The following is a 14,793-nucleotide window of genomic DNA, read 5'->3' on the forward strand; positions in this document are numbered from 1 at the left end:
CCTATACACAAGAGAAAGATTCAAATAAAAAATAGGTATTGTTTGCTACCAGTGTTTTAAATGCTTTGAAATTCACAGCATCTACTCTGACTGCAAGTGTAACAACCACCTAATATAAATTGCCAAAGTATTTGACTAGTAGCAAAAAAAATCCTGAAAGAAGATACAGACCCGAAGTATCTCATGCTGAGGCCACTTCATATTGAAGAGTTTTTAAGTGCTATTTTTTCTCCCCCCAGCTTCACCTCCATGAGTTAGAGGAACACATAAACCACAGTGTCTGACTTTGCACAGCTGGTTAACCTTGGCTAAGGTCCAAATGCCCACCTAGACACTCACTGCCTACCGCAGTGGGACAGGGAACTAATAGGGTTACAAAATTTGGGGTTGAAGACAGGGAGACAGCTTAGTCATAATCTCATCAGCTCTTAAATAAACTGCAGTATTCAGATTAAGTCCAGGCTGTTGTCTTACTCTGCTTACTCCCCTGATGTCCTGACATCACCTGATGATGTGAGCACACAGTATCTGCAATTCCCTTCAGCCTGGCACCCACTTGCTCCCCCCAACACAGTTATGGGAGAGACAGAGCCCCAGAACAGAGGAGCAGGCATACAACTAATTTCCACATGGAAATACTTTAATTTTACTTTTCTACACCATCTCCTGATAGGAGATCAGCACCCACAGACCTGCTCCCCATTGCAGTTTTCCCATAGCCACCTCATCCCTAGAGCTCTGCCATTTGCTCTGGACTCTCCTGATTCTCCCTCTTCACAGCACTCCTCAGCACTACTTTTAAGCTCTTCAATTTAGCAGAAAAGCCCTCTGTTGGAGGGTTTTAAGAGCATCACAAGACCCTTGACCATTAATGCTGACTATTCCACAAAAGTACCAATTCAATTCACACTCTTCCCTTTTACTTGCACAGACAAGTCACTATCCAGTAATGGCTTCAATCAGCTTCAGAGCACACAGCAATAAGGGTTTAGGAGACACAGGTGTTTGAGCTCATCCTTGATCTTTTCTCTATCAGTACAAAGCATGTTTGCATTGCTTTTACCATGACCCACTTGTAAATATCACCAGTGATACAGGGAGGATGAAGAGATTGTTGAAGTGTTGGAGAGAAGAAAAATAGGGGTGGAAAGAGGAAAGCAGACCTTCCTAACATCATTTTATATGGACATAAAGATACAAGACTGAATGCTGCTGGTCTTAATCCTAGAATCCAGACCACATAACCACAAACTAAGGCATCATGGCTGAATAGTTTGGCCATTAGCAGGCCACAGAAAGCAAATGCATCAGAGGATTTTGTTCCAGTCTGTTGTTGCTGCTGCAGGGATACTTATGGGAAAAGGAAGAGAGGATTAGCTAATTGTTGACCTCAGTACTCATTCAGTTATAGAGCGAATTGAAAACTGACCCTCCAAAATTTCTTCTTTTGAAAATGCAGCTGTGTCAACCTAAAATTGCTGGGAGCAAATTGGTATCTCTAGCTTAAAAGAAAATTTAAGAATAATTATAAGTTGTACATGTTTTTCTTTCAGATTTGTAATAAACACTAAAATGCTCAGCGTTTACATTCAAATGGAAACTGTCTCAGTTTATCAAATCAAATATTTTCATTGTCTGATTTCAAGTATTATTTTGCTCCATTTCCCAAACAAGTTATTTATTTTCCACACTGGATGAACATTTTACTAAACAAAAATATTCTTTATTCAATAAAAAGGGGCAACTTTAAGGATTTGTCCTAATAATCGTTCTGTGTTTCTCCTTTACGTTTCTAATTCTCAATGCTCCTGCTAGAGTAAAATGCATACAAATCTTCACTGATCTGCTTTCCTCTGTCTGGATTATTTTCAGAGCCTGCTTGCTTATTTCTAAACTGCTGTGTTAGTTTTGCCATGGAGGGAGGGAGAGCAGGACAAAATTTATAACAACATTCTCTTTGGGATGCTGTTCTCATAATGAACACGAATTGCTCTCATTTATCATCTTGTGATGTAATCATATAAAAGCCTTTCCCGTCCTCATCCCTATAAGGTAACTGTTTTGCTGTATTGGATTATAATGACAAATGACAAAATCTTTTGCATGACTTCAACTGTTCAAGTCTGAAGGGATTTTTACTCCGTAATGCCACTGTGGACTTCCAGTGGATGCAACCCATGCTGAAAGCTACAGGTGGAAGTGTACAGTACACCAGCAACTTAACTATGCTGTGATGGCTCTTAGAAGGGCAAAAAGAGAAACAAACCAACCCAAACAAACAAACACAACAGTGATCTTTAGTACAACCCAAAATTTTAAACACCAATGGGAGTAAATTGTGGCTGCATATTGCATCTGAATAGGGCATAAATCCAAGGATTCTACTTTTAGGATGTTTTATTCAATAAACAAAACCAGTTGGATTTCTCACTATATCAACGTTCATAGGGTACAAATTACCATGGAGTTATCTACAGGATTCATTTGCTTCATGTCTTTTGGAGTCTAATAAATCCATTCTATTCAGAGCTGCCAAAACATGCAGAGTTCCTGTAACAAGTGATGCAAGTTAAGGATGCTCAGCAATACAACATCATTGTCTACCATTTCTCAGGAACCTACTGTGTTGGTATTTCCAGTAGAAGAGGCAGAAATCTTCCCCAGTGTTCCAGGAGAAAACTTCACCATTTCATGTTTCCCCAGAGCATGGCAGCAATTTAAAATTCATGATGTACTATTTGCAAATAGTTAAGTACATAATTAATACTCCCTTTGAACTTAGAACATTTGCTCTGTTGAGCACAGAATTTGACACATGAGCGAACTGCCTTTTCAGGAAAATCAAGGACAGCCACTTCCATAAGACACACGATCTGCAGGAGTCCTCAACAAGCACCACAAAGAAGTTGAGGTATGCTTTTCCTTTTGTCTTCCACAAGTTTTTTCTGGAGATTTTGATTAAGTACCATGCACTCTCACGTCCTTACACATCGAGTGACAGAAGAGTTGAGTCATCTTTCTAGTATCATTCTTTTCTTCATTTATGCTGCCTGTTCTGTACACGACTAAATATTCAAATTACTTATAGACTGTACTGTTTTCTTTATTAAAACGAATAGTGATACATTTAAAATACATTTAATCTAAATCACATTGTAACACCTACTTCCCATTGAAATAATTGAAATATATTGCAAAAAAATTATACATATCTACTCTGTATTTCATTAAAGAATTTTGCAGGCTTAATCAGCCTTGAATACACCTGTGCTTCAGTTCTCCACAAAATTAAAATAAAATGGTACCATATTACTCTAATTATAATATTGACCTAAAATCAGCCACCAGCTCTACTGAATTCAGTGAATGTAATGGTGAGGGTACTGTGATTTTTTTTTATATTATTTGCTGGGGAGAGAAATAGTTGGCAAAGAAAAAGTTGATCTCTTACAACCATGAAGAAGAAATGTTATGTTTTCTATACTTACCCCCCAAATAAACATAACAGCAAAACTCTTGCTTGTAACTTAGATGCTTCTCTATTAAAATGACTGAACAATTAGTTTCTCCCACACTTTAAAGGCTCTGCTTTTGGAGGTGCCAAGCAGCAAAGTGACAGAAAATTGCAGGTCTTCCATGAAATCTCCTTTGCCCCCTACTATTTTGGCTTTTTTATTGAGTGTTTTTAATCCCATGGCAAGCAGCACATCAATGACACTATTTAATTTACAGTTGAACAGACTAGGAAATAGGAACAGGAGTACCATAGCTCTTATCTGATGTTAATCTCCTGCTACCAAAGACAAAGTTTCACCACACATACCCAGAGACTTTCAGTTCATTGATTGATATTGATAATACATTACTGCAGAGTGGACATATGGAAGAAAACCACAGGGACACAAACACAGGGCTCAAAGCAACTCTAAGTGACACAGTCCATCCCCTGTCCCAGTTCAAGTCATCTACAGAAGCCTTAACAGGTTATGTCTAAATAATTCCTTAAATCCCCAAATGGAGTTTTTCCAGTTCAGCTAAGCATTTTATTGTTGAGTCGAAATATACATAATAAATACAAGTCCTTTCATGCTTAAACCAGACCACCATGGCCATTGTTTGAATTCAGTACCATAAAATGCTCCTTTTCTTAGCAGAGGCTTTTTATGTACCTGAAGAGTGCCACAAGCTCCATCAAAGTCTTCTCTGTAAATTAACCAATTTACAGAGAAGTTTATTCCGTTTTTCCACTGAAATCACAATTTCTGCATGTCCTGTTTCTTTCTGCAGGCTCTGTCCTGTAGCTCCATGAAAGCCTATGGGTCCACAGTGACAACCTGCAACAAACTGTCAACAAATATTTGTCACATCACAAAAATGCATAAAAAATCACTGTGGAAATAATATCTGGCTCAGCTATTCTTTCCCATAAGGGACAGATACAAAACCCTGCATAGAGGAGTATGTGAAGCACTTCATCAACATTAATTTTTAACTTAATTTTATTAATTCACTTTGATGGAAATATTTAATTAGCTACTAAGAAGTAAAGGAGGTTTGGGATCCAAAAAACATGTTTTTGGATGACTTTCCATTTCAGGGAGTTCACATTCTGCCTACTCCAGCTGTTGGCACTACCAGGTATTTGTCAGGGATTCCAGGCTGTTCTCAGTACTGTACAGGACTCTCAGTGGGTACAAAGGGCTGGAAACAACTCACACATAAACAGAGTCCAAAAAAAATCCTTTCAGATTTTCAGAACTCTGCAGTACCTGTGTCATGTTATTCTGTTGAAGCAATGCACTTCTGTAAGAAATAAAAGATGTTGTTTAGCTATCACTCAAAGTCCTAATTGAAATTTGGAATCCAAGACATTTGGAATTATTTTTCTGGTTGAGTTATGAAGGTACACTTAGCTGTGGATAAGTTACCCTTTATCTTTGGCTGAAAGCTTTGTATAACAAATTATGCTCAAACTAATATATTTTCTTTAAATGCCATCTACTTTTTCCACAACTGTCTTTAAGGCTGCCACTCTTTCCAAGTAAGTGATTTTCTGACCTTCTTCTAAAATTTTTCTTTTGTTATAAGCAGTTTTTAATGGTCATATTTATGATTATAATGTATTCTTATCATAACATTCAGGCACTTGACATTCTTGTAACATTGTCATTTTGTAGCATAAGAACCCAATATTGAAATTAACTGGAGGCTGACAAAACACATATTTTTACAAATCTCTCTCTATGGCCTGTGCAAAGCATCACAGTAGTTTCTCACATTCTGCCCATCTTCTTTCCTGCTTGGGGAGGGATGGAGGTTTTGCAGGATATCTCAGTTTTTGAGTCACGGCCCCCCTGAGATTTGCATTGACAATCTTTGTAAGAGATCACTCCCCCTGTCTTGGTCTTTTCTTTTAGTGTCACCTGCTCTTCAGCCACAGCCAGATCTGAAGCAAAGCATGGTAAGGATATCTTACAAAAAACACCTCAATTTTTTAAAACCTGATACTGCCTCTTACTCTGTCACCTGGGGGCCACAAGCAGCCAAAACTCACGTCTGCACAGGCCAGGTGCTCTCACTCCTCACAGCTTTAATTTGTTTTGCCTCCTTAAGTCCCCAGAGAAGGTCAAAATGAATGGCATTGACCCCAGGCAGGCAAAATGTCAAAATCTCATTAACTTCATTGTTTCAGCGCTTGGAGATTTTCATTAATTACCCTTTTGTGCCTCTGGTGTCAGCAAGAAGTGTCCTGTGGGTTGTTCAGAACTTCGGGAGCTGACAGATCATCAAAGATATCCTTATAAAGCTAATACCATAGAATAATTGTGGCTCCCATACCACAACAGTTTCAATTTTAGTGAGAACAGTTCCTGTGGCAGTTGATTTAGGTTCATAATTCATAGTTTTATATTCATGATTCCTTATTAGTACCTGATTTTTCAGATACTCTTCTCAGCACCTTGGAAAGTCAGTTCCTGTTTCTTTCACTGGAACATCATCTGCCCTTAAGCTGATGGAATCCATGAATATGATTTCTGAGGCTTATGTCTAGCAACATGTCAAAGGAATCAAAAAACAAGATGTTTCTTATGTGAATAAACAGAACAGTGCAAAGTTATTATGTAGTCCAAAGCAAAACCAGCTATTGGCTGAACTAATTAAGGAAGCTGGAAATATGAAAATACCTTTCCTCACTTCATAGCAAGCAATTTGGTTCTGCTCAGCAATTCCATAACAGCCATACCATTATCTCATGAAATCAACAGCTTGGCCTTTCATACCATTGCATGTAATATGCTCACTCTTCACTTGCTGATGTGAAGCAGTTCCCAGGCAGAAGAACACAAAACTTAAATTTTTCATTATTTGCCTGCAGGCTAAAAAAAGAGACTAATAAATTATAGAATTTGTAAAAATGATTCTGTTTTTACTGTTTTTCAGGAACATGGATCTCATTTTGACATTTTAAGTTCAATGTGTGTGAGATATCACATGGAGTTGGCTGACTGAGTATTTTGGGGCTGCTTTGAAAAAATGGTCCAAAGTAGGAGAAAAGTACTTAAGAAGCAGGATTAGCATCAGAATTTTTGGACTATTACAACCTTTTAGAAAAATCAGATTATACAGATGTTTTTCAGGCTTTCGGGAAAAGTTGTTCTAAAATGGCATCCTTATTTGTGCAAGGAAAGACAATTTCGAGATCTAGTTCTAAATCTTGTTACAGTTTTAAAAAAAGATAAATCTACAAAAAGATACATTTTTTACTATTAAGCACTGTAAATAATGATCAAGTCAACTTTAAACCCTTTTTAAATGTGGTGATCAATGACAGAATCCACAGCATGAAGCTGAGTCAGAGATGTTTGTGGTTCAAGTTAAGCCGGGAAAAAGGGCTTTGCCATAGGTATTGAAAGCTGTGATATGAATTTCCTAGGATTTTATTAAATACCAGGAGGTAACGAGAAAAAGAACAGAAAAGTGAAAAGAGAAAAAATGTAAATAATATCTAGTATAGAGACGCAAATGAAAACAAACTTATATTTTCAGGAAAATTCAAACACCAAATTGAACTGGTGTGAAGTACCTCTTTAGACAAAAGAGAGGTGGAGAGGAAGAACAGGTAACAGATAAATGAAAAATAGGTAAAGGACACAGAAACAGCTTTGGCCAGACACAGACACATCTATGCCCTCCTTGCCCTCCAAGGAAGGGCTAAGTCCTTGAGGTCATTCTCATCATCCTCCCGCCATGTCTGAGCAAACCTCAGCACTGGAAGGGAACCTTTGGAGCTCTCGCTGGGTGTTGTAACCACCTAGCAGGTACCTAAAGGATTTTCACTTACAGCCCAGGAAATCAGCTGTCCAGCATCCTCTGCAGTTATCCATGTAGCCTGTGACTGAAGTCAGGCAGGAAAGCCAATGCCTGAGCCTCGCCCAGGCTTGGTACCATATTCTGTGCACAGACACCTCATATACCTCTCAGAGCCATCTGCAGGCATTCACTTGCTCCTTGGCACCAAAAAGTAGAGGTGAAGTCACTGCTTTTGCATTGCACCTCATTTCACACATTCCAAGGACGATGGTGAGAGAAAGTGCTTTTTCTACTGCAAAAAATTTATCAGTATCTGGTACTCCAATTACTGCCAAAGGCCATGTTTTCAATATCTGCCCAAATCATTGAAGAACTACTTGACAAAGAAGTGCTACTGCTGAAAAGAATGGTGTGGAAGAGATTAACTGGTCACCAAATGGAGTGAGTGAAGCATTCAATAAATGGTACAGAGGACTGGCCCTGCCTGAGAGGCACTGTAGATGAAACTGAAATAAGGTATTTCCACTCATCTTAAGGACCTTTTACAGCACATCTTCAGCACCCCAGAGAAACCCTTCTTACAGTTGACTCTGTTCCAGCTGCAGGATGGGAGTTTGTGTGTTTATTCAGATCTAGTTACTAAGAAGGTTTGAGTCTTTAAATTAAAAAAAAATCCACTTGCCTAATGTCTTCAGTTGGGTAGCCAACAGAATCCATAGATTAAAGCTAATATGTCTGTATATTGGAGTATTTTATTCCAGTTCTATAGCATCATCTCATTGTGAAAGTCTTAGTGTCATTTAATGAGTACAGTTTTTTTAAATATCCTTTCTTTGAAATATTCACTTACCCCATCTCCTGAAATACCAGCTACAGAATCTACTAGTTGTTACTGAACATTCACAAATAAAGCAAGGTGTAAGAAAATCAAAACACATAGACCTGGTTAGCTTTGTACAGGCCATGAGTGATAGATATTGTGTTTTAAGTCAAAACAGCACACTACAATACTCAGAGAAATCTATAAAACAGAGCCAAAGAGATATTTATGTTATTTCTTCACCCTAAGGATCAACTGTCTTTCCTAGCAGATTTCCCTCCAGCCTGTTCTTAAAGGGAGTCTGACAGATTCCAGCATTCTCCTGGCAATCTATTTCAGCACTTCATTGCTTTGTTAAAAGAATATGTCGCATCCTGAAGTCAATTCCTCGACTTAGTATTCTCTGTCTTTGAAAAGCATCAGATGTGGAAATTAAATTGATTTTCCTTCTTGTCTCTCCTTCTTTTTGCAGTTTTGAATTGGAAACCTGCGGGAAGAGATTGAAAAAAATTGTAAAAAATGAGAAATATGTAGTAAATTCTATTACTTCATCTAGTCAATCTTAGATCTGACATGATTCTATGGTTTATTTATATACTTTTTTTTTTTTTTTGGTCATTCATACACTTACTAAATTTAATACCCATACAAGCTACATCTCTGCAGTGGAGGTTGTGCCACCACAGGATGTTATTACTTCATATATCTGAGGGGTAGTGGATTAGTTTATATACACTATAATGTGATGCTTGCTTTACCACAACACCATGACTCATGTTCATCTTGTGAACCTTTGTAATTAATAATCTCCTCTGCAGTGTTCCTGCATTATTCTCCATTCTGCACCTGTACATAATTATCCTGATCTATATTTGCATTTCTCTCAGCTAAATTGCATTCTACTTCTTTCTAAACCACTGCTCTTTAAGAAAAATAAAAAAGAAAAAGAAAAAACTCTACTCCTATCCTTCAACAAGTTTGGAATCCTTAGGAACTCTAGCTCTGGTAACTTCTATGTTTAAGGACTCTTCCTGGAAAGATAAATCTTTGCAGTCCTTTCACATCTTAGTCTCATTTTCCAAAGAGTCCTCCTTCAAAAAATCTGGGAAGGAGGAAAAAAATCCCAAACTGATGAAGTTGCATGTGTGTATCAGATGACATTCATATCACATGAAGTATGAAATTAAATATACAGGCATGCTAGAGCAATACTTTTTAATTCAGTCCTGAGAATTAAACTAAAAGCAGATTTTGTAGACAAAGGTTATTTTGTTCCACCCACAAACTACATATAAAGTCTTTCCTGGTATTCCTCAATCAAATGATCCATCCGTTGAAGACAATCAGAAAATGGTTATTTTCAAGCAGTGAATACACTAATGTACCACTTGTTTGAACGCATAAGAAAAATAAAACCTCCAACTATAATAACTATGGAATGGACTTTTTAATTCTTATGATGATTTCTCTTATTTTGTAAGGGGAATCTCATCCAGTTTAAGAGTGACATTTTATTTACATGCCAAAAGGAATGTGAGTACTGAGTATATCTCACCTTCAAACAGAGGAGGCAGGGACAGAAAAACTGATTATGAGTTCTGAACAAAACATGATCCACTTCAGGTAAAATTCTACATAAAAAATGCCTTTTTTCCTTTCATTAAAATTTATTCAAAGAACAGATGGGTATGGAGTTTTTTAACATTTAAAATGGTCTCTTAGGTGTTTAGAAGCAATGATACATGGAAGCTTGTCAACAAATGGCCTAGGGGGTAAAGAAGCTTGACGGCAACAGAGGACCAAATATTCTTTTAAATACTTTCAGAAACAGGCAAAACATTTTTTAGACACACAGGACACATAAAAGCAAACTCTACATTGTATTTTTTTGTAATTTAAATGTGTGGCTTCCTTAACAGTGAGGAAAAGTGTTTTCTTCTTGGATTCTACTTCTGGTTTTCTCTACAGATAACTTCTATTTGTGCTATTCTTCCACAATTCCTTTTCACATATTAGCAACATCAGTAGAAAGGAGACCTAGTGAGCTGAAATATTTGTTCCTCAGGCAGCAAGTAGAGGAGCCCTGCATTCAGTGCAGACCAAACCCCTGAGCTCCTGTGTGTGAATGGAACGCACTCCAGAATAAAGTCTCACAAATTGACTCCAGAAATATCTTAGCCATGGCTAGTTTTTTTTTAAGCTGCTCATGATTTCTCTTTAGTATAGTCTGTCTCATCCAAAGGAATAAAATTTTCCTGGTCAACAACAGCAGTGGGATGGGCTGTTTAAGTGGATGACTTGGATGTGTTGAGGGCAACCGCGCCTAAAAGAAGGCACAAGAGTGAAATCCTTGGATATTTCTGCTTCATACATGAGTGGTGACAAATGTGAGTTATGTGTGAATGCAATCCCTGTTCTCTCTCCACTAAAGACAAAAGTCCTTTTTCTTTCAGAAAAAAGTTTCTGCGCTCCTGCAGAATCATCAGGACTTCTGGTGAGCAGTGGTCTTGAGCATGTGCACATGCTGGCAGGCTGTAGTGAAGAATAAACCTTGAATCAAATCAAATCTTTCCAGCAGGGATATCTAGGAAAGTCACAAGGATCACTGAAGTTCCATTTCTTCCCAGAAGACACCCAAAAACATTAGCAGCAAATTACTGCAACATCAATATTAATTTTGGGAACACTAGGAATCCTTCCAGCGCTTTGGCTACACTTAAGATTGTCATACTGTAAGAAACATACTTGTTTAAAAAATAGTAAAAAGTAATCACAGTGGGTATGGAAAAAGCAATATTCTTGAGGCACAATGAAAGTTGTTATTCATTTGAGGTATACACCTTCTTAAAGATCTTTTTTTTTACACACTCAAGAAAAGCATGCAGATGTTACCACAGAGCCATGAAAATATTTCACTATTTTAAGGGGTTAATGGAAGGCAAAACAAAGCAGCTGTAACTTTAAATCCTGATAATTTAAAAGATGTTGCTCTGTCATTATTACAACTCATAAAAAATGTATTGTTACCATAACAACCACCTCATCACATGTGAGACTGCCTGCAAAACTCAAGCTTTCTTTAATCAGACAGACACATGGGCCCAACCCTGAAAATATTTCACTGATACATTCATGACATTTACTCTCTTGTAAAATGAACTTTAATGCACACAATGATTTTTTAACAATCATTATTGTAAGGAAAAAAAAACCCCACACACGATTACCAGAAGGCTCAAACAGATTCTGCTTCTCCTCCTAGGAATAGGGTCGATGAATGCATTCAGTGTACATTCTCTTCGTTGCCATCATTTTCCTGGGGGTGCACCATGTATCATTTGAGTAACGCTGCACATAAATCCCAGATGGTGGCAGGACTTGCAAATGATCTAACGTGGCAGTCCCTACCTACATGCAAGGATTCATTGAAGAGAATTGCATTTTAATGGCAGTAGAACGTGCACCACCTGGCTCCATCTGATAAAAAGCCCACACAAAAGAGCAACCACATTTCCCATCCTGTAGGCCTGAGAGTGGTGGCTGAGTACAGGACCTGCTGCTAAAGTTGAAACATGGAGCTGGCTGGAAGGATGGCCATCCAGAGGGATGGGCAGCACGTCCCCATGCGCTGTGGCAGGCCATTCCACAGCTGCTGTGCAGCACAGGTGTCTGGTGAGACAGACAGCAGTGCATTCACACTGCTCCTGGCTGCCCAAAAGTCATCTCTGCAGCAGCAGCCGCCTCACTCCTGTCCCAGACCTCCACAGGAGCAGATTCCTCCTTGGGCTGAAGCCCTCAGCCTGAATGAGCCAGCATCAAGGGAGTTACACCTGAAGTCCCATTCCCAGGGGAGCCTAATCTCCAAATTAATAGGTATCTGGGGACGTTGGCTGAGCTTAGAACAAAAATTTCGGCTTTGATTAAGCAGGGCTTAAGTTACACCCTCCAAATTTTAGTTTCCACAAACTGAAGTTTTCCTACAAAATCTTATTTTCTTGGATTTTTGTCAGTCAGTTCTCCTCTGCCACACAAATGATGTTTAATGTGCTACATTTGATTAAAAATGTAATAAATATATCCTTTCTTTCCATATGGGTATTTTCTTCAAGTTTTGCTAACTTTCAATCTTAATTGTTCTTAAGTGATGTTCAACAAGTAAATGCATACCTTTTTAACATATCCTCTTGTTTAATCATGGTTTAATCTGATTTTCTGCTTCAGATTTTAGGGGTCAAAGTACTTGGTTCAAATCCTAGAGCAAACTTGTTTTCTGTGCTTCCTTTGCTTTGTGTTTCCTGATTTTTTTTCCAGGTTGTCCCTAAACTTGCTCAATGTGCTCATACAGTCACTGGTGCTAAGTGCCCAAACTAGCTGTGTAAGTGGAATGTTGTGCACTTGTCATTATAGCATTCAGGCATCAGCAAATATCCCTCATGAAAAAGGAACAGCCCAGAAATATGTTTCTCCTTCAACTGAAATCCTATTGTATTCTGCTACTACCTTTTTTTCCCCCCATAGTTCCACAGACTGGACTAAACTTACCTGTAAAAAGAGAAGGAAACAAGAAAACAGCACAGAGAATTTATATGGTTCAGAGGAATATGTGCCTAATGTCAGAGAATGGTGGATTAGAGAAACCAGAGGTCTGACTCACTCTGGCAGTTCCTGACTTTCCTCTGTTTTTCTAGAGAAATGCACAAACACTTGGTGAAACGCCAGTCCTTGGCATGCACCTGCCTCACTGATAGCTCCCACACACACTGGGGAGGTGGGGATTACGTTGGGAAAGATTTAAAGGAAAAGAGGAAGAGAAAAAAAGAGGATGATAGGACAAAACCATGAGTGAATCCCGCCCACAGGTTCAGGGAATGGTTAAAGGCATTCTAAGGAAGAAAGATGCAATCCTCAGCCACCAATAAACCATTTCTCTCACGAGCCACTGCTAGAAAACACATGCTGAGTCACGGGCTCTATAAGCAGTAATTTTAGGAGAGATGATTGGATAGTGTGAATGGTCCCTTAAAACACTAATCTGCTTTGGAAATATTTTAGGTCATTCAAGGAATACAGAAAACAATCTTCCCTGAAACCCATCTGTCTGTCCAGACAGCTTTGGACCACAAAGAATTAGTTGTTTATTTTGCTCATATTTCTATTAAAAGGTTATATGTTAAACTTAGTTCTAAGGAGAGGAAAAATAATGGCACTCAGCCTCCATCCCCAAATGAGTCCCTCCTAGAATTGTTTCATGTTAAATGTCGAGACTGTTATGCAATTATATTTCAGATTCACACACAGACGTACTGTACTTGCATATTTAACTATGTTTTCCTGTACAAGACCTGCTTTCTGTCTTTTGGACTGATTCACTGGCTGAAATGTCCCTTCTGGCCACATTTAAAATCTTGATTATAATCCTTGATGAAACAGTGAAGTGAACAATCCTTGTATTTAATCATAATAAATTAAACTAATGAGCTTTCCTGGCAGATTTATTACTTCTCCTATGGATGAAATTCCACTGGCTGATTTTATGCAAGCCAAAGAAAGTCTTATATAAGGGGAGGGAGTGGGGGAAGGGGTGCATAATATTTTACTTGAAAACTGAACATTCCCTATACATTCCTAAGAACAACTAGGTTTGTGATTTTTTCCTTCACACTTGTATGAGAACCAGAGAGGAAGAGTCAAAGACAAAGTTCAGGGACTCAGCAGTGGGATGGAGAGGTGTGGGATAGTGCCAGGAATGGTTTTAGCCAGTAGCAGTCCTATCTGACACAAGGAGATAGGCTTTAGCTCTTTGCCATTGCATTCACGTAGTACAATACAGTGCTTTTGGCAGCACTCTAAAATATATACTACAAAATTGCATGTACTTATCTAAGACTATACATGAAAAAAAGGTAATATTTTCACTTAAATCCAAGAAGATATTGAAGTACTTTTCCTTTTTCATCAGGGAAAGCAGCTTAGGATGGGGTCTGGTCTTGACTCCGCAGAGATTTTTCTCTGTAATACAAAGACAAAGCCTGGATCCTGAGCTGTAAGTAGAATCAGATAGGAGGGCTTTCCTCCTTGAGTTTCCTGGTCCCTTTCAAAAGTAGGCACAAGACAAGAAGTATCCCCCTCTTCACATTTGTCTCAGGGCTGTACTAATGTTGGCTGATAGCAAACCAGAAGAAGACATACCACAAAGTAAGGAGACACATTGTCCAAGAGAGCTGTGACCATGCATGAACTCAGATGGGTGATTGTTAGCAACAGGATTGCAGAAGGTGTAGCAATAAACAACGTTCAGTGCATGAAAGGGCACAAAAATCTCCATATCCAAGTAATAGTAATTTGCCCTTGCAATTCTTTCCCTTCTTTTTCTCCTGACAATCAGATAAAGTGTGGGAGGCCATCTGTCTGCAAGAAGACAATCATGGCTCTGCCATCCCCAGTAGGGTGAACTTAGTCACTGCTCAAGGAGAATCACAGGTCTGAGTCAATTACTGCAGATTTCTACACACAACATGCTTGCTTCTTTGCTCCACTCAGATAGAAAACTATTTTTAAATGCAATCCTATGACTTTGTTTTCAGACCTCTTGTAATAAAACAGGAATTGCTTAATGTTTCTAGTTCTGAAATTTTAGTCATTCTTGCACCATCACTTTAGAC

General features: G+C 38.4%; 1 protein-coding gene across 9 annotated transcripts in view; it reads right to left on the bottom strand.

Annotated features, from left to right (window-relative positions):
- Positions 1-3,358: 3,358 nt before the first annotated feature.
- The window catches only part of LOC141728113 (N(6)-adenine-specific methyltransferase METTL4-like), a 52,837-nt gene continuing 41,402 nt past the window's right edge, over positions 3,359-14,793 (bottom strand). For 7 of the 9 annotated variants that reach the window (XR_012578832.1, XR_012578826.1, XR_012578830.1 and 4 more), the window contains one exon: positions 3,359-8,618. The gene's annotated coding sequence lies outside the window, so the exon portion shown is untranslated. Of the gene's footprint in view, positions 8,619-11,358; positions 11,540-14,793 lie in introns of all 9 variants that reach the window. The other 2 variants (XR_012578828.1, XR_012578823.1) reach the window with 1 other exon arrangement.

The sequence above is a fragment of the Zonotrichia albicollis genome, unplaced genomic scaffold (assembly GCF_047830755.1).
Source record: "Zonotrichia albicollis isolate bZonAlb1 unplaced genomic scaffold, bZonAlb1.hap1 Scaffold_94, whole genome shotgun sequence".
NCBI classification, from domain to species: Eukaryota; Metazoa; Chordata; class Aves; order Passeriformes; family Passerellidae; genus Zonotrichia; species Zonotrichia albicollis.